This window comes from Ranitomeya variabilis, chromosome 4 (assembly GCF_051348905.1).
Source record: "Ranitomeya variabilis isolate aRanVar5 chromosome 4, aRanVar5.hap1, whole genome shotgun sequence".
NCBI classification, from domain to species: domain Eukaryota; kingdom Metazoa; phylum Chordata; class Amphibia; order Anura; family Dendrobatidae; genus Ranitomeya; species Ranitomeya variabilis.
In genome coordinates this window covers 181,620,931-181,639,944 of record NC_135235.1, presented here as the reverse complement: position 1 = coordinate 181,639,944, position 19,014 = coordinate 181,620,931, and the positions used below count along the sequence as shown (strand labels likewise).

The 19,014-nt window shown below is 44.1% G+C and overlaps 1 protein-coding gene across 3 annotated transcripts in view; it reads right to left on the bottom strand.

Moving 5' to 3' along the window:
* The window catches only part of URB2 (URB2 ribosome biogenesis homolog), a 139,141-nt gene that overhangs the window by 94,977 nt on the left and 25,150 nt on the right, over positions 1 to 19,014 (bottom strand). The gene's annotated exons all lie outside the window — the stretch shown is intronic.

Sequence of the window (19,014 nt, the reverse complement as noted above, 5' to 3'; positions counted from 1 at the left end):
TTTGGTTCTTTTCTCCAAGTACAAAAAAGGGAAAAATATATATATATATATATATATATATATATATATATATATATATATATATATATATATATATATATATATATATATATATATATATATATATATATATATATATACATACCCCCGATGTATCCTAAAAGATAAGACAAACAGGTTATATTATACTCACCCAGGGGCGGTCCTGCTGTGGTCCGGTCCGATGGGCGTCGTGGTCCGGGTCCGGCACCTCCCATCTTCATACGATGTCGTCCTCTTGTCTTCTAGCCTCGGCTCCTGTGCAGGCATACTTTGTCTGCTCTGTTGAGGGCAGAGCAAAGTACTGCAGTGCGCAGGCGCCAGGAAAGGTCAGAGAGGCCCGGGGCCTGCCCACTGCAGTGCTTTGCTCTACCCTCAACAGGGCAGACAAAGTACGCCTGCGCAGGAGCCGCGGCAAGAAGACGACTACACCGTATGAAGATAGGAGGCACCGGACCCGGACCGTGACACCCATCGGACCTCAGCGGGACCACCCCTGGGTGAGTATAATATAACCTGTTTTCCTTATCTTTCAGGATACATCAGGGGCTTATCTACAGCATTACAGAATGCTGTAGATAAGCCCCTGATACTGGTGGCCTTAGTTTATAGGCCATTTTTGGGGTGACGGATTCCATTTAACAAAGTTTGGAATTTTTTTCACCACCCAGATGAAAAAAAAAAAGAACCAAGCTATGGTTGGTGTCTATGAACTCATGATGACCTGGAGAATCATAATGGCAGGTCAGTTTTAGCATTTAGTGAACCTAGTAAAAAAGCCAAACAAAAAACAAGTGTGTATTGCACTTTTTTTGCAATTTCACCACACTTGGATTTTTTTTCCCCAATTTTCTAGTGCACACCATGGTAAAACCAATGGTGCCGTTCAAAAGAACAACTCTTCCCGCAAAAACAAGCCCTCACATGGCCATATTGACGGAAAAATAAAACTTATGGCTCTAGGAAGGAGGGGAGTAAAAATACAAAAACGCAAAACCAAATTAAGCTCCGGGGGTTAACCATGTTCACTAAATACTAAAACTGACCTGCCATTATGATTCTCCAGGTAAGTATGAGTTCGCAGATACCAAACATTTTAAAGGTTCTGTTTTTATTTGCGTGGTGAAAAAAATCCAAAGTATTGTAATAAAAAAACACCATTTTCTGAGCCCCATTGCGTCTCCATTTTTCGGGATCTGAGGCTGGGTGAGGCTACGTTCACATTAGCGTTAAGCTAATGTGCATCGGGTTTGCGTCGGCGACGCAGCGGCGACGCATGCGTCATGCGCCCCTATACTTAACATGGGGGACGCATGCGTTTTTTTTTGTTGCGTTGTGCGACACATGCGTCTTTTTTGCCGCAAGCGTCGGACCAAGAAAACGCAACAAGTTGCATTTTTCTTGCGTCCGATTTTCGGCAAAAACCGACGCATGCGTCGCAAAACGCAGCGTTTTTGCGTGCGTTTTGACGCGTTTTTTGCGTGCGTTGTGCGTTGCGTCGCCGACGCGCACAACGCTAGTGTGAACGTAGCCTGAGGGCTTATTTTTTGCATGCCGAGCTGTCTTTTTTTTTTTTTTATTGATACCATTTTGGGGTAGATGCAGTGTTTTGATCACCTGTTACTGCATTTTATTGCAATAATGTGGCTACAAAAAATCCCATAATCCTGGCTTTTCAAATTTTTTTTTTTTGCTCGTTACGCAGTTTACTGATCGGATTAATTTTGTTTATATTTTGTCTTCAATGATGCCGAAGTCCCCCTGCAGCACCCGGGTAACCAGGGTAAATATCGGGTTACTAAGCGCAGGGCCGCACTTAGTAACCTGATATTTACCCTGGTTACCATTGTAAAAGTAAAAAAAAAAAAACAGTACATACTCACATTCTGATGTCTGTCACGTCCCCCGGCGTCCACAGGGTTACGCGCTGCTGCTCAGAGCTTCCTGCACTGAATGTGTCAGCGCCGGCAGTAAAGCAGAGCACAGCGGTGACGTCACCGCTGTGCTCTGCTTTTCGGCCGGCGCTGACACAGTCAGTGCAGGAAGTTCTCGGCAGCAGCGCGTAACCCTGTGGACGCCAGGGGACGTGACAGACATCAGAATGTGAGTATGTACTGTTTTTTTTTTTACTTTTACAATGGTAACTAGGGTAAATATCGGGTTACTAAGCGCGGCCCTGCGCTTAGTAACCCGATGTTTACCCTGGTTACAAGTGAACACATCGCTGGATCGGCGTCACACACGCCGATCCAGCGATGGACAGCGGGTGATCAACGACGAAATAAAGTTCTGGACTTCTAGCTCCGACCAGCGATATGACAGCGGGATCCAGATCACTGCTGCGTGTCAAACACAACGAGATCGCTATCCAGGACGCTGCAACGTCACGGATTATTGTCGTTCTCGCTGCAAAGTCGCTTAGTGTGAAGGTACCTTTAGTTTATTGGCCATTTTTGGAGTGACAGATTCCCTTTAAAAAATAAAAAAATAAACAATGGTGCCATTTTCTGATACCCATAGCGTCTTCCTTTTTAATGATCTTGGGTTGGGTGAGAGCTTTTTTCTGCACGCGGAGCTGACTAATGATACCATTTTGGTGCAGATACAAAAACAAAATATAAATCTAAAATTAGATCAATATTTGGCAAGAGTGAGTGAGTCAGCATCAATTCTTCTAGGTACATTCGTACTTGTACACAGTTTTTGAAGGAACTCGGCAGTGAGGAGTTTCCAAATATTTTTATAACTAAATACAGATCTTCTTGCGCAAATCCTTCTGCCTTTATCGTAACCCCAGGCAGACTAGATGTTGAGATTAGGGCTCTGTGGGGTCGTATCAACACTTTCAGGACTCGTTGTTCTTTACGTTGAAGATTGTTATGAATGACATTGGCTGTAATTTTAGAGTAGCTGTCCTACTGCATAATACATTTGGTGCCAGACACCTCACTAACAAAATAGCATGATTGAGAAGTATCTGCCTACTCAAAGTCATTTGATAAAATGCAGCCTCAGACTTGCAGGGAACCTCCAACGCACTTCACTGTTGCCTGCAGACACTCATTCACCCACTTTGCAGCCCTTTGCCCATAAAACTGCCTTCTTTTACAATCAAAAACTTCACATTTTGTCTAATAAGCCCAGAGCAATTTCTGGGCATTTTCTGCTCCCCAGTTCCTATGTTTTCGTACATAGTAAGTTGTTTTGGCCTAGTTTCCATGTATAAGGGTTTTTTTGGCAGAATTTGTTCCATGAAGTCCATTTCTATACACACTTTTCCAAAACAGTAGATTACTGTTAGCTGCCAGCTGTGAGCAGATAGCACTCCAGGACAATTTACAATTTCTAAAGTACGCATGATGTGTTTTATCAACTGCACTAAGTTTCCTTTTCCAACCATTGTGTCTATGGTTCTCAATATTGCCCATATCTGGTGCTTTAAGAACACATTGAACCTCAGTCTGCTCTGAAATCTTGGCCTGGAAGAGATCTTGCTGATGCAGGATATCTTGTTGCTGCTCTCAGTCTTGCTATGCTGTAGGACTTTGTGGCATGAAAATGTCTTCTACAACCTCAGCTTTGTAGCAGAGTTTCGATGTTCCTCACCCAGGTTTAAGCTGCCTACACAACTGTTTGAGTCAGTTAAAGGGAAGGTGCCACCAGTTTTCTTGTAGTTTGTTTTTTTGTGAAATTAAGCTTAAAATAGTAAATAAAATGTATTAATGCAATGTTTGCACTGTTTGCAAACATTTCTATATGAAAAATATTATATATTTTCTTACAAATATATATATTGACCACTAGGGGGAGCATTTTCCGTTTTAGACCTCAAGCAGCTATAGTAAGACTTACCAGCTTTACTGTTAGCTGGAAAATCTGGGCAGTAACTGCTGACATCAGCATTTCCCTCCCCTTTTGGGTGGTCTAATATCCCTGGGGCAGAATGAAGAGCAGCATCACAGGGCAGAGCCATTTTGTGTGTGACTGACCTGTGATCTGCTATCACCAGCAGTTACTGCATCAGAAGCACAGTTAGTTTATGTGGTGTGTATGGAGCAGCATTGTCTGTGCAGAGCAGTCTGTGACTCATCCCTCACTAAGATTAGAAGGAGCTCCAGGTCTGCAGTGAATGGCCAGGCATTGTGGAGGGAGGGGAGAGATGCATTGTATGGCTGAGAGAGGTGTCAGGTGTCCCCTCTCTCTGCAGGCTGGGAATGCAGCTTAATGGAGTGAATGGAGCTCCTGTGATAGAGAGTAAGTGTAGCTGGGCAGAGAGCACTGGGCTATAATAAAATGGCTGCTAGTCACACCTACAGCAGTGAGGTGTGCAGCCCACAGAGGCGTGCCCAGCTCACTGCTAACGCCTCTCCAATGTTAAAGATAGACCGGCGCTGACCCTATTATCTCCTATGTCCATGGGGTGCTGTAAAATGACACTGTTAGTGCCCTGCTACTGCTGCAAAACCAAGATGTCAGCCCCCAGTTCCTTCTTTAAACACATAAAACACACGAAATCTGTTTCACATGCATTTAAAGCTTGGTTATAGCAGCATGTTATGCTACATTACAGTGATTTATTAATAATCTACAATCGCGGTACCTTACCTTTAAAGTGAATCTGTCAGTAGGATTGTGCACAGTAACCTACAGACATTGTCAGACCGGCGCCGTTATACTGATTACAATGATACCTGGCTGATGAAATCCATCTTGTGATTGTCGTTTAATCTTTATTTTCAGTTTTGAGATAATGATATGCCCGTGCTCCTGGGCGGCCCTTGGGGGGGGGGGGGGGGGGGTCTTCATGTAGTGCTCTGCTCTGCTTATGTATTCATAAGTATACCTCAGTTACCTGCCCCCTAGTTTACATAATGAATATTATATATACATACTTAAAAAAAAAAAAAAAAAAATTCTGTCAGCCGTTATACCTGTGCTGCAGCATAATCGCATGTGTACTGTGTATATAATTATTATGGTTGAGGTTATCCTGATATTTAAAAAAAAAAATCCATTTGAAAATGGCACGTGCCGCACCTGCGCAGTAGCAGCTCTCATAGATAGCCGAGAACTGCTACTGTGCATGCAAAGACATCTTGGAGGAGGACTTTTTTTCTAGAAAGATGGCGCAGTCTGCACAATAGCAGCTATCGGATCACCTGTACACACACACACACACACACACACACACACACACACACACACACCAATAGCTTTTCTTTTTTTTTTTTTTTTTTTTTTAAATAGGATAACCTCAACAATAATTATATACGCAGTACACATGTGATTGCGCTGCACAGCTGGCACCTGCCTGCAGAAAAGCATAGTTACTCACCGATAAAGGTGTTTCTCAGAGCCCATGACAGCACCACGAAGAGAGGGGTTCCGCCCTTCAGGGACAGGAAACCTACAGATAAAAGGGAGGTACCTCTCCCTCGCATCAGTTTGTTTACAGAGCATCAGAGGACCTCCAGGTTAGTGACAACAAAAAAATTGATGTACATAATATATTTTTGCTTATCAAAGTACACACCGTGTCTATACAAAAGCACACAACGCACAATAAAAGGTGTTCACCACACGTGACGGGAGGGAATAAGCGGGTGCTGTCATGGGTTCTGAGAAATACAGTTATCGGTGAGTAATTATGCTTTTCTCAGTCTCCCATGACCGCACCACGGAGAGAATTACAGAGATTGAAAGCTTAGGGAGGGACCACCGCCTGAAGGACCCTTCTCCCAAAGGTCAAGTAAGACACAGAAGCTAGATCTAAACTGATGGTGTTTAAAAAAGGTTGAAGGTGATGACCAGGTGGCCGCCACACAGATTTGTTCTATCAATACCTCGGACCTCCCTGCCCATAAGGTCGCTATGGCCCTTGTGGAATGAGCTTTTAAGCCATCTGGAATGGCATTCCCAGTAGATGAATAGGCCAAAGCCATCACATCTCTTACCCACCTTGCCAGGGTACTCTTGGACGCTTTGAGTCCCTTTCTAGATCCCTGGAAACACACAAAGATCCATCCTTCCTACACCTCTGGGTAGATTCTAGGTACTGAACCAGACATCTTTTAACGTCTAGGGTGTGGAATCTCTGCTCTTTCCTATTTCTAGGATCTGGGCAAAAGGAGGGAAGGACCACTTCTTGAGATCTATGGAATCAAGATACTACCTTGGGTAGATAGGCCGCGTCAGGCTTTAGGATAACTATCATCTAAGATTTTTGTAAAAGGGGGGCACGCAGATAAGGCTTGAATGTTGCTTATTCTACGGGTAGATGTTAGAGCTACCAGGAGAATAGTCTTTAAGGATAAGATCTTGAGGGGGGCTGTCTCTATGGGCTCAAATTGGGGACCTGTTAGAGCGGATAGGACTAGATTCAGATCCCACGATGGTAGCTTTTGACTAACTAGGGGTCTAGATTTTGTTGTGGCTTTAATGAAGCATGCTACCCATGGGTTGCCTGCAATGTCCTGATTATAGAGTGCATCTAAAGCTGCCACTTGCACTTTTCAAGTGCTGACTGCCAGGCCCCTTTCTAGACCTTTTTGTAGAAATTCGAGTATTTCAGTAATTGAGGCCCCATCCTGGACTTCTACTTTAGACATGGACAAGAACTTTTACCAAGTTTTTCCATATGCCTTAGTAGTAACTGGTTTCCTACTTTGTATAACGTAGAAACCAGGTTCTCCAAAAACCCTCTTTCTCACAGCAGCGCCCCTTCAAATTCCATGCTGTTAAATGAAGGTTTGCTGCTTGTGGATGTAATACTGGTCCTTGATATAGAAGGTCCGGGAGATCCAGTAGGATCCAAGGGTCGGTTATTGATAGTATTCGTAACCAAGAAAACCAGGTTCTTTTTGACCAAAATGGGGCCATCAGTATCATTCTTGTTTTGTCTTCTCTGACTTTCCGTGTGACTGTTGGAATTAGGACAATTGGGGGAAAGGCATATGTTAAGTTGTGAGTCCATGGGAGAGTAAAAGCATCTAGCGCCCGAGGGTTCCCCTTGGGGTTTAGGGAGCAGAATGTCCTAATTTTTTGTTTTTGATGTCTACAAATAAATGGATTCTGAAGATTCTGGAGGAGGTGTCCATTAGAGTTTGGGACCTAGTTCCCCCCTGATGGTTTACATAAGACACTGCTAATGGGTTGTCCGAAAATATGCGGACATGACATCCCTGTATGAAGGGTAGAAATTTTGAGAGAGTTTGACCCATGGCCCAGAGTTCTTTCCGTTTTGAGGAGGCTCTTAATTCCTGATTTCCCCAATCCCCCTAAGCAACCCGGTCGTTCATGTGAGCTTCCCAACCCGTAGGACTTGCATCGGTAGTTATTATGTGGGACGGTTTTGTTACCCATTGAATCCCTCTGGATAGGTTGTTGGGTTCTGTCCACCAGAGTAGGGAATGAGTAGAAGAAGAAGAATTTAGTTATGTGACCCTCTAATTGACCTCTTAGTACCGATTAATTTCCTAGTATATCCCACTGGAGATCTTGTGTGTAGTTGTGCCCACTGTACTGCTGGTAGACACGAGGAAAGGGAGCCTAGTAGTGACATTGCTTTTAGTGTCATAGATGGATTCTGTAAGGTCTTCGCCACCATGCGCATAATGTTCTATTTTTTGCACAGTGGGAGGAGACTCTTGATTTTGAGAATCCAATGTTTGTCCCAAAAACTCTTGGATTCTGCGGGGTTCTAGCCTTGACTTTAGAAGCCAGCTCAGATCTGTCAAGGTGCTTATCACTCTGTCCCTCTGCTCTCTGCAGTTCTGGGCAGAGTCGCTTGCTGTGAGAAAATCGTCTAGGTAAGGGATTATTAAGATGTCTTGCTCTCTCAGATGAACCATTATTTCTGCTACCAGTTTTATAAAAAAGCAGGGAGCCATCGATATCCCAAAGGGGAGGGATTTGTATTGGAATTCTCATATTTGACCATCTATGAAAACTGCTAGTCTGAGAAATTCCCGGAATCGTTTGTGGATAGGGACGTGGTAATATGCATCGCTGAGATCTAAGACTATCATAAAACAGTGTGGGGACAGGATTTTGATGGTGGATCTTATTGATTCCATCTTGAATTTTTGGTTTCTGACATACAGTGCCTTGCGAAAGTATTTGGCTTTCAACCTTTTCCCCCACATATCACGCATCAAACAAAGATACCAAGTGTAAATTTTTGGTGAAAAATCAACAAGTGGAACACAAATTGTGAAATTGAATGAAATGTATTGGTTATTTTAAAATTTTTGTGGAAATTCAAAAACTGAGAAGTGAGGCGTGCAATATTATTCTTCCCCTTTAACTTAATACTTTGTTGTGGCACCTTTTGCTGCGATTACAGCTGCAAGTCGCTTGGGATAGGTCCTCTATCAGATTTGTACATCGAAAGACTGAAATTCTTGCCCATTCTTCCTTGGCAAACAGCTCGAGCTCAGTGAGGTTTGATGGAGATTGTTTGTCAACAGCAGTTTTCAGCTCTTTCCACAGATTCTCGATTGGATTGGCGTCTGGACTTTGACTTGGCCTGGATCCGTTTATCTGTGAACCATTCCTTTGTAGATTTTCCTTTATGTTTGGGATCACTGTCTTGTTGGAAGACAAATCTCCGTCCTAGCCTCAGGTCTTTTGAAGACTCCAACAGGTTTTCTTCAAGAATGGTCCTGTATTTGGCTTCATCCATCTTCCCAGCAATTTTAACCATCTTCTCTGTCCCTGCTGAAGAAAAGCAGGCCCAAACCATGATGCTGCCACCACCATGTTTGACAGTGGGGATGGTGTGTTCAAGGTGATGAGCTGTGTTGCCTTTACGCCAAAAATATCGTATGGCATTGTTGCCAAAAAGTTCGATTTTGGTTTAATCTGACCAGAGCACCTTCTTCCACATGTTTTGTGTGACTCCCAGATGGCTTGTTGCAAACTTTAAACAAACTTTTTATGGCTATCTTTGAGAAATGGCTTTCTTTTTGCCACTCTTCCATAAAGGCCAGATTTGTGCAGTGTACGACTGATTGTTGTCCTATGGACAGACTGTCCCACCTCAGCTGTAGATCTCTGCAGTTCATCCAGAGTGATCATGGGCCTCTTGGCTGCATCTCTGATCAGTCTTCTCCTTGTTTGAGATGAAAGTTAAGAGGGACGGCCGGGTCTTGGTAGATTTGCAGTGTTATGATACTCCTTCCATTTCAATATGATCGCTTGCACAGTGCTCCTTGGGATGTTTAAAGTTTTGGAAATCATTTTGCATCCAAATCCAGCTTTAAACTTCTCCACAACAGTATCACGGACCTGCCTGTTGTGTTCCTTGGTCTTCATGATGCTCTCTGTGCTTCAAACAGAACCCTGAGACTATCACAGAGAAGGTACATTTATACGGAGACTTGATTGCACACAGGTGTATTATATTTATCATCATTAGGCATTTAGGACAACATTGGATCAGAGATGCACAATGAACATCTTTAAAAATAACCAATAAAATTTCATTCAACTTCACAATTGTGTTCCACTTGTTGATTCTTCGCCAAAAATTTACATTTGGTATTTATGTTTGAAGCATGATATGTGAGAAAAGGTTGAAAAGTTCAAGGGAGCCAAATACTTTCGCAAGGCACTGTAACTCTTCAATTTTCACAAATTTATTATTGTTCGATAGGTGCCATCTGGTTTTGACACTAGAAATAATGGGGAGTAGAACCCCTTCCCCTTTTCTTTAGGGGGAACCTTATGTAGGACTGGTTTCCCTAGGTTTAGGGTTTCGCCTTCTAAAGCTTATTGTTCTGTTGCTGAAGATTTTTGGCGGGTTACCACTTTATTTTTTTTATTTATTTTTTCTTATTTTTTTTTTGGGGGGGGGGAGAAATACCGAATTACTCACCGGTAATGCTCTTTTATAGAGCCCACGACAGCACCCACTGAGAGAGGGGATCCGCCCCTAGGAACAGGAAACCTACAGAGAGATAAAAGGGGCGCCCCCCCCCTCGCTCCTCAGTTGTTTTACAGAGAATAGGAGGAACCGCCGCCAGGTTTTTTAGTTTAACAGGTTTAGACATATATACATATTTACAACTTCATGTCATTATATTGTATTATATACAACTCCCTATTAAGACACCACGTGTACTACATAAAGAAAAGGGAGGGAATCGAATGGGTGCTGTCGTGGGCTCTATAAAAGAGCATTACCGGTGAGTAATTCGGTATTTTCTATTCACCACGACAGCACCCACTGAGAGATTTACAGAGATTATAGATTGGGTGGGTTAACTGAGCCGAGAACCGAAACCCCAAAGGTTAGATCAGAAGCAGCAGAAAGGTCTAACCTATAATGTTTATAGAAGGTATTAGGCGAAGACCAAGTTGCAGCCTTACATATAAGGTGTATTGGCACGTTCGCTCTCTCTGCCCAGGAGGTCGATAAGGCTCTAGTGGAGTGTGCTCCGATATGCAGAGGAGGATCTCTTCCTTTAGATCTGTACGCCAAGACTATAGCATCCCGGATCCAGCGCGACAGTGTGTTCTTTGTGACTCTGGATCCCTTGTTTTTCCCCTGGAAAGACACAAAGAGAGCCCTACTCTCCCTCCAGTCCCTAGTTCTATCTATATAAGTTAGAACAGCTCTTTTAACATCTAGGGTGTGAAGCCTAGCTTCTTCTGGAGTTGAGTGGCTCTCATAAAAGGTAGGTAACAAGATTTCCTGAGACCTATGAAAATTAGTGGCCACCTTAGGGAGATAACATGGATCTGTCTTTAACACTATTCTGTCAGAAGTCACTTAGTCCATGAGCCGGGCCAGATATCGGTACCACCCGGAGTGACTAATTTTCTTTGGTATTTTTAGGTAGATGCATGTCTGTAGTTTATTTTTTGATATGATAGCCCTTACATATACGTAGCTTATTAACCCCTTCAGCCCTAGGCCTATTTGTACCCAAGTGCCTAAGCCAATCTGACCTGTGCCACTTCATGGGCTAATAACTTTGGAACGCTTTCACCTATCCAAGCCATTCTGAGATTGTTTTCTCGTGACATATTGTACTTCACGTCAGTGCTAAATGGGAGTCAATATATTTTACCTTTCTATATAAAAAAATGCTAAATATTCGGAAATTTTGGAAAAATCGGCAATTTTTTAACTTTGAAATTCTCTGCTTTTTACAAAAATACTGATACCCCCCATAATAGTTATTAATTTACACTCCCCACATGTTTACTTCATATTGGCATCATTTTGAAAATGAAACCTTATTGTTTTACGACGTAATAGGGCTTATAGTTTTATGCGCAATTTTTCACATTTACAGCAAAACCCACTTTTCAAAGGACCAAGTCACTTCTGAAGTCACTTTAAGGGGCTTACATAACAGAAACCACCCATAAATTACCCCATTTTGCAAACTACACCCCTCAAGCTGTTCAAAACTCATTTTTAAAAACTGTTAACCCTTTAGGTGTTCCACAGGAATTTTAGCAGAATGAAGGCGAAATTTCAAAATTTCATTTTTTTTCCAGATATTACATTGTAATCCAATTTTACCTGCAACCTAGCAAGGGTTAACGGCAAACCCAAACTTGGTTACCCTAATTCTGCAGTTTATAGAAACACCCCACATGTACTCGTAAACTAAAGTATGGGCACACAGCACAGCTCAACACGGAAGGAGCGCTATGTGGTTTTTGGGTGGCGGATTCACTGGAAGAAATCTAGGGGGCCATGTCACATTTGAAGGCTGCCTGAGGTACCCCCACAGTGGAAACCCCAAAAAGTGACCCTATTTTGGAAACTACACCCCCAAGGAATCTTTTAGGGGGTATAGTGACCACTTTGACCCAACCAGTGTTTCACAGTAGTTGGAAACACTTGGTTGAGAAAATGGAAAAAGTGCATTTTTTACATGAAGGTGTCATTTTAGGCTCATTTTTTTATTTTTAAGAGGTGTACCAGCAAAAAATGCACCCCACTATTTGTTCACCAATCTCTCCCGAACACAACAACACCCGATATGTTGTCGTACACTGCAGTATTGGGGAACGGCAGGCCTCGGAAGGGAAGGAGCGCCAAATGACTTTTGGAGTGCAAATTTTACTGGAAGAAATCTAGGGGGCTATGTCACATTTGAAGACACCCTGAGGTGCCCCAACACACGCACACACACTGACACATACACGTTCTGTGCTGAACAGGACTCTCCGGTCTTCTCTGCAGAGCTCCTATCTCCCTCTGTAGAGGCTGACACCTCCCAGGCTTGTGACTGATCACATGGCCGTGACATCACCACAGGTCCTGTAGTCCTGTACTGTGTGCTGCTGCTGGTAAGGAACTTGTGGAGAGAGGGGGAACAGTCACCTAGCACCAGCGCTCCCAGCTCTAAGAACGAGCGCCTCATGAAGGTGGGCCCCTGCCTCCTCCTTCCCTGCGCGGCGGCCTTTCCCCCCGGCGGCTGTATTCGGCGTATAAGACAACCGCCCTCTTGGAGCCATGTTTTTCATGGCTAAAAAGTCGTCTTATACGCCAGGAAATACGGTAAATAAAATTTTAATGTTTTTCTTTGTGTTTGTGTTTGCAGGTGTTTACTGACTATCTAACGGCATGATGGAAGTACCAGCAAGGAAGAAATCACGGATCGACTGTATCATACACTGCTCTAATGATGACAGCGATGATCTGGCGTCCCTTAAGGATTTGGACTCCTGGAAAACATTGCTTAGGGCTGCAGAGATCAGGCAGCATGAATCAGTCCTGGTAGCAGCTAAGGGCCTTGAAGAAGGAGAAATACCACACATACAATATCACCGTAAATGTCGTAGTATCTTTACAATGAAGAAGTCACTGGATTCTATCCTTGGCAAGGGTGTCAATGTCGAAACAGCAAGCAAAATCTCCATGAGGAAGCTACCGAGGGGTGCCCCCAGTGATAGCAGGGTGTATGCCAAAGTATGTATCTTCTGTGAGAAGTCAAGCAAGTACCTAAAAGGAAAACAAACAAGGGAGCCAATTGTCCAGTGTGTTGAGCTACGAGCAGATGAGACGATCCGCAGAGCAGCGATAAGGAAAGGCACACAGAGAATACTTGGTTTACTTAGCAGAGACCTTGTTGCTGCAGAGGGGCACTACCACAAGTCGTGCTACAAACTATTCACAAAAGATGATTCCCAAGTGGCCTGTAGGTCTAGTGCAGCTGAAAATCAGGTCGAAAGCGAGGAAGTACGCTACGAAGAGGCAGAGAAAGAGGCCCTTGAAGAACTCTTCTTGTATATAAGGACTAAATTGTTCCCAAACCCAGAAGTACTGCCTATGATAAACCTCACATCTAGGCTTGAGAGATTAATGATATCCCGTGGTATCATCCAACTGAAACCATCGACAAAGAAACATGTTCGACGAAAACTTGAAACAGAGATTGGGGAATCACTCCGCTTTCTCTCAGATGAGAAAGGTAAGCTTCTAGTCTATCCATGTAGCCTATCAATGGACGACCTTGTCCGGCAAGTACACAGCATGACAAAAGATCTGCAAGAAGCAAGAGCTGCTAACTCTGGAGATATCGTAACCAAAGCAGCAATGCAGCTAAGGAATGAGATCAAGAAGCAAGATGTGAGTCAGCCATGGCCTCCCAATACAGATCAGAATGTCGTTCCTGCATTAGTCACTCAATTCCTGCAAACCCTGCTTACAGGAGATTGTGAGTGCCAAACTACCTGTGAAAGAGCTCAACGTCTTGCCACATCCTTCGGCAGTGACTTGGTTTTTGCTGTTACCAATGGAAAGACAAAGCCACCAAAGCACGTACTGCTATCCTTTGCAGTTAAGTCTTTGACCGGCAATACAGAACTGATTCGAACTCTGAATCGTCTTGGCCACTGTGTGTCATATTCAATGGCTGAGGAGATCGATACAGCCCTTTGTATCCAGAAGTTGGAATGTTCAAAGGATGACATCCCAATGCCAGCAAGTATCTACCCAGGTGTGTTCACAACCCTGGCCTGGGATAACATTGACAGACTTGAGGAGACACTAAGTGGAGCAGGTACATCTCATAGAGTCAATGGCATTGCTGTTCAGTCCAATGTTGCATGCTCTGTGACAAAGAAAGTCCTGCCAGATGTAACCAAGTCGAAGAAATTCATGCAAGGTGGCTTTTCGGTCCAGATCGGTAGCAAGAATCCTTTTGGACGAATTCCTGTGGACCAGACCATTGAAGAGACAATCAACAAAGACACCCAGACACCAGGGGGCACAAAAGGCTTCAGCCTCAAAGTTGGAGCTGTTTCCAGGTTCTACCTGACATCAGAGTACCGCAGTATGTACTTGAGGCAGCTGAGGGCCCTGGTAGGCCAACAATATACTGACTTCAGCCATTCAGACCTACAGGTGTCTAGGATTAGAAGAGATGAAGCCGATGTCCAATCTTTCGTTCAACTGCTGGAGACAGGTTGGGTGAACCCCTTCAACAAAGAGCATAATGGTGAACTTATCAGTTTGTCAACAGCGACTGTAGCACCACCAGATGTAGCCAAAGACCTTCAAGGGGCATACAGTATAGGAGAGGATGCATATCAAACATTCAAGGATGAGCGTTTGGGTACCGATAAGCCAACTACATTGTTTCATGACAAGATGACGAAGAACAAACTTAAAACGTTCTCTAACATCCAAATGAAGACACGCAGACAAGGTCTTGGCAAGGAGGTAATTTTGAAGGCTGACAGAAACCTATTTGGCCAGATGATACTTGTAGCTGAGAACAGAAAGCTACAAATGAGTGATGTCTTGACTCATCCCCTGGGTCCATTGCCATGGGCACTTGCCAATGGTGATGGGTCTATCCGCAAGACCAACAAGGCTGCCCTCGCAAGGGAGTTGGAGAGGAATGCTCGTCCTGCAGAAGTGATCCCCGAGCCCTCTGCAACCATCATTGATGGGATGAGCCTGGTTCAGAAACTGAAGGGAAACAATGCAACATTTGGCCAGCTAGCAGGCACAGCAATGAGTCGCGCTATCCATGAGGGTGCTAAGAGCAAGCGCATTGATATTGTCTTTGACGTCTACAAGGAGACATCCATCAAAGATACAGAAAGAGTCAACAGATATGAAGGCACAGGGATCCATTTCAAGAACATTCAACATGGGCACAACATCCAGCAGTGGAAAAAGCTTCTAAGTAGTTCCTCCAACAAGGCAAGTCTCATAAAGTTTCTGGTAGAAGAATGGAAGGCGAAACACCACAGGGAGAAGCTTGAGGAGAAGGAGCTGTATGTCACATGTGAGCAGCTCTGCTTTAAGATCACCAAAGAACAGTGGGAAGAGGCTGCTGACCTTAAGTCAAATCAAGAAGAAGCAGACACACGCCTCCTTCTCCATGCTCTTCATGCAGCAGAATCTGGTTACAAGTCGGTCATCATCACTTCGGAGGATACTGATGTCATGGTCCTGTGTCTGGGCATGTGCCACAAAATCCCATCCCACCTGTTCCAGAAATGCGGTACACAGAACCGGACAAGATTCCTGGATATCACCACTCTGAGCCGAACATTGGGAGGCAGCGTATGTGATTCATTGATTGGTATGCATGCATTTACAGGCTGTGACACCGTCAGTGCATTCGCTGGCCGTGGGAAGATGACGACACTCAAGCAGTTGAAGATGAACAAGACATACCAGGATGCCTTTCAGGAAGTTGGTCGTTCATGGGAAGTGTCTACCGAACTTTTTGAGAAGTTACAGGAAATCACCTGCCACATGTACCTGCCAACTACCCAAACAACTGAGGTAAACAGGCTCCGTTATCAGCTGTTCTGTGCCAGACGTGGAGTGGTAGAGTCAAGTCAACTCCCTCCTTGCCAGGACTGCCTTTTCATGCATGCACTGCGTGCAAACTACCAGGCTGCGATCTGGAGGAGAAGTCTGCAGAGCCAGCCATGGGTTGCAAACCCAACAGACTGCGGTTGGATGATAGATAACGACGGAAAGCTTGTTGTCAAGTGGATGCAAGGGGCACCAGCACCAGAAGCTATTATACAGCTACTGTCCTGCAAGTGTGTGCGGTCATGTGAACTTCCTCAGTGTACTTGCCTCAGCAATGGCCTGAAGTGCACAGACATGTGCAGATTACAGACATGCCAGAACAAGGGTACTGAAGACGAGCCAGTAGAACAACAGTCAGATTCAGAGTCCGATGTTGAAGATATTATGGAGTAACATATATATATATATATATATATATATATATATATATATATATATATATATATGCACATGACATGTTCAGTGTGTATTTACATAACTTGGATTAAATTTTGTTACAAATACTACATCTAGTCACTCCGGGTGGTACCGATATCGTCATATTTGGTTCTTGGCTCATGCTAAAATTCCTGTGGAACACCTAAAGGGTTAACAGTTTTTAAAAATGAGTTTTGAACAGCTTGAGGGGTGTAGTTTGCAAAATGGGGTAATTTATGGGTGGTTTCTGTTATGTAAGCCCCTTAAAGTGACTTCAGAAGTGACTTGGTCCTTTGAAAAGTGGGTTTTGCTGTAAATGTGAAAAATTGCGCATAAAACTATAAGCCCTATTACGTCGTAAAACAATAAGGTTTCATTTTCAAAATGATGCCAATATGAAGTAAACATGTGGGGAGTGTAAATTAATAACTATTATGGGGGGTATCAGTATTTTTGTAAAAAGCAGAGAATTTCAAAGTTAAAAAATTGCCGATTTTTCCAAAATTTCCGAATATTTAGCATTTTTTTATATAGAAAGGTAAAATATATTGACTCCCATTTAGCACTGACGTGAAGTACAATATGTCACGAGAAAACAATCTCAGAATGGCTTGGATAGGTGAAAGCGTTCCAAAGTTATTAGCCCATGAAGTGGCACAGGTCAGATTGGCTTAGGCACTTGGGTACAAATAGGCCTAGGGCTGAAGGGGTTAATAAGCTACGTATATGTAAGGGCTATCATATCAAAAAATAAACTACAGACATGCATCTACCTAAAAATACCAAAGAGAATTAGTCACTCCGCTTGGTACCGATATCGTCAAATTTGGTTCTTGGCTCATGGACTAACTGATAGGAATGGAGGATCTACAGATAAGGCATGGAGATCACTCACCCTTCTGGCAGATACTAATGCCACTAACAATATCGTCTTTAATGAGATATGCTTTAATGAGGCTGTCTGAAGAGGCTCCTTACACATCGCACACTGCTTGTGTCTAGTTTTCTCCGTCCGCTTACCCTATAAAACAGAAGCGGGAGAAACTACTATTAGCCATCATAAACCCACTTAATCCTTCACCCAGGAATAAGGTTTAAATACCGTCTGCCGGGTACGATTTGCTTTTGGCGAAGAGCGGCCAGATTTTTTCACAGATTTCTCAGTGGAGTCACTCATTTTCGAGTGTCCACTGCTTTTCTTTTTCGCATCACCACTAGGCAGGATTAAATCCTCCAGTGGGCGCTCGATATCCTCCTGGGACGACATGTTGCGCAACTTGTAGTGCCTTAAAACTGCCTTATATAGCCCTGCTTGGGCCTCATGCTGAGAAAAAACACACCTTTTTTTTTTGTAACTGACCGTTTAGGGAGTTCAGCGATTAGCCCTGGTGTGCGGCCCGCAGTCTCCTCCTCCAGCCACAGATGCTGTCGCACCTCAATCACTGGTAACCATACTGGTACCTACAGCCGAACCCAGGCTGACCTTGCGTCCCCGGAAGTCCTACAATCCACTTCCGGGACGCTACCAGACTGCGCATGCGCACACTCCCTCTTATCCATGCGGCTGAAGCCGCCGCTTACCGAGGCTGCCGCTGCCGCACTGCACACCGCCACATCCCACCGCATCATCGAGGGGTAAGCAAAGAAAACGAAACCTCTTACCAGGCATAGCTGAAGGGTTCGTACACGCGGTGGAGCGATATAACAGTTTCCCATCAGGGAGACTGTTATTAACTCGGTATCCATGCTGATGTTATCAGGATAGGGGGAAGCCAACAGGACATCCCCCTTCTCTGAGACTTACTCTGGAGCCCCTGCCGCTCAACAGAGACGAACAGGCGGCAGTCCAGGCAAGCTTTTCCTCTTCCTTAAGTCCGCAGAGTTTCTCTCTGAGGTGTTCCACCCGGGAACAGGAAACCAACTGAGGAGCGAGGGGGGGCCGCCCCTTTTATCTCTCTGTAGGTTTCCTGTTCCTAGGGGCGGATCCCCTCTCTCAGTGGGTGCTGTCGTGGTGAATAGAAAATCTATTCTCTAATCAGACCTGATTAGATTTAGAATCCATGAGCCGTTTGATATTTGTCCCCAGGTTGGGAGGAGGAGAGTTAATCTTCCCCCCACCCTGGGGAGGCAGTCACTTGGAGGGTTTTTTGTCTCGAGAAGAGTTACCAAAGAGGAGTCCTATCTATCCTTCTTCCCTCTTTCAATCTGTTTTGCTCTCTAGGGGGTTTCCTATGGAAGTATTTCCTGCTCTGAAAGGACCATTTAAATGGCATTGGTCCTAAGTTCGGGAATCCCTTCTTCGTATCCCCCCGCTTTCTGTAATATGTCATCCAGGGTTTCTCCGAACAGGAATTTCCCCTCACAGGGAATCAAGCATAGTTTAAGCTTCGTTTGTAAATCCCCTGGCCAGCTGTTAAGCCATAAGGTTCTTCTGGCCGCATCTGAGCGCTGTGGTTTTAGATGTCAGCGGACAGAATCCGCCAATGAGTCTGCTAGAAAAGCCGCTGCACCTCTTATCAAAGGAATGGATTCTAAGATTTTGATTTTGGGTATGCTTTCCTTTAGCTGTTTTTCCAGCTGATCTACCCATACCACTAGGGATCTAGAGGTACATGTGGCTGCTATAGCCGGCCTCAGGTTCCCTCCTGCTGATTTCCATGCCCTCTTAAGAAAGGTGTCAGCTTTTTTATCCAAGGGATCTTTAAGTGTACCCATGTCCTTAAAGGGGAGGGCGAAATTTTTTGAGGCTTTGG